Genomic DNA, 1,841 nt, shown 5'->3' on the forward strand with positions numbered 1-1,841 from the left:
GTCTTTTAGATTTTGTTCCTTACCCCCCAGGCTGGTTCTGTTGGTTCTGCTATTAGGTGTACTCATTAAGAACATAATCTCAATTTTATTTTTAATTTATTGAGGTTCTGTTTGGCTCTTGACAAATCTGCTTGCTGTTATTTGAGGGGTTTTCAAAAAAGTTCATGGAGCTCTGCCGACTACAGCTCCTCCAGTCAGTGTCGCCTGTGTCCTCTGACTCACCATGACTTCCTACAGCTGTCGCCAGTCCTCAGCCATCTCTCTGCCCTGAGCTTTAGGGCAGGAGGAGTCTTCTGCATGCACAGCATCCATGGGGGTTGGGGGAGTGGGGCTCTGGTGGCCTCGGGTCCGTGTCCTCTGCCCACTTTGTGTCTTCTGCTGGGAGCTACGCCGCCGCTATGCAGGTGGCTTTATCAGCACCCTGGCAGGGTCCATCAGGCTCCTGGTGGGCAACGAGAACATCACTGTGCAGAACCTCAGCGACAACTTGGCCTTCTACCTGGACAAATTGTGCACCCTGGGGGAGGCCAACAGCGAGCTGGAGGTGAAGATCCATGACTGGTACCAAAAGCAGGAGCCAGGACCCTGCAGTGACTATAGCCATTACTTCAAGACCATCCAGGACCTGCAGGCCAAGATTCTTGCTGCCACCATTGAGAACTCCAAGATTGTCCTGCAGATTGACAATGCCTGTCTGGCTACTGGTGACTTCTGAACCAAGTTTGGAAGTGAGCAGGCCCTGTGTCTGAACATGCAGGCTGACATCAACGGGCTGTGCAAGGTGCGGGACGAGTTGACCCTGGCCCGGACTGACCTGGAGATGCAGATCAAAGGCCTGAAGGAGGAACTGGCCTACCTGAAGAAGAACCACGAGGAGGAAGTCAGTGCCTTGAAGGACCAGGGAGGTGGCCAGGTCAATGTGCAGGTAGATCTTACTCCAGGCATCGACCTAACCAATATCCTGAATGACATGAGAAGCCAATATGAAGCCACGGCTGAGCAGAACAGGAAGGATGCCGAAACCAGATTCATCAGCCAGACGGACGTCCTGAAAGTGGGAGTCGACTGCAAGAAGGAGCAGCTCCAGATAAGCAAGTCCGTGGTCACTGACCTGCGACGTACCCTCCAGGGTCTTGAGATTGAGCTGCAGTTGCAGCACAGCATGAAAGCCACCCTGCAAGGCACAGTGGCGGAAACAGGGGCCCACTCTAGAGCCCAGCTGGTGTAGACCCTGTGCTGATCACTGGTATTGAAGCCCAGCTGAGTGAAGTGCGTGCTGACAGCCAGCTGCAGAACCAGGAGTACCCTCAGCTCAGGGACATCGAGTCGCGGCTGGAGCAGGAGATCGACACCTTCCACAATCTGTCCGAGGTCCAGGACGCCCACTACAACAACCTACCCACCTTCAAGGTCCTCTGAGTTGGCAGGCTCCTGGGCTCCTGCCCTCCACAGAAGGATTCCTTTGGGTAGGGGCATGGGAGAGGAGGGACCCTTACTCCTGGCTTTTCTCCTGACCTGCCAATAAAACTTATTGCCAGTAAAACTTATTTGGGGGGTGGGGTGCAGGGGGGAAGTTCATGGAAAGATTTGTGTTATCTTCTAATTCTATTTTTCCATGAACTTTTTGAAGTACCCTCATATTTTCAACCTTTTTTTTTATTCTTGAACCTTATAAAGTTTACTTATTGTATATTTTTGTCTAATTCTATATATTTTCTTACCATTCTCATGCACAATGCCCAGTTTTCTTGTGGATTTAGTAATTTTTGACTGAAAGCTGCTCATTTCCCTTGGAACGTTATCTTTGAAAATTCTTTGAAGACTGGGATAAAAATAGTGCC

At 50.7% G+C, this 1,841-nt stretch overlaps 1 pseudogene; it reads left to right on the forward strand.

Annotated features, from left to right (window-relative positions):
• The first annotated feature begins 223 nt into the window (after positions 1-223).
• LOC134391241 (keratin, type I cytoskeletal 19-like) lies at positions 224-1,419 on the forward strand (annotated as a pseudogene).
• The last annotated feature ends 422 nt before the right edge of the window (positions 1,420-1,841 follow it).

This window comes from Cynocephalus volans, chromosome 11, assembly GCF_027409185.1.
Source record: "Cynocephalus volans isolate mCynVol1 chromosome 11, mCynVol1.pri, whole genome shotgun sequence".
Taxonomy (NCBI): Eukaryota; Metazoa; Chordata; class Mammalia; order Dermoptera; family Cynocephalidae; genus Cynocephalus; species Cynocephalus volans.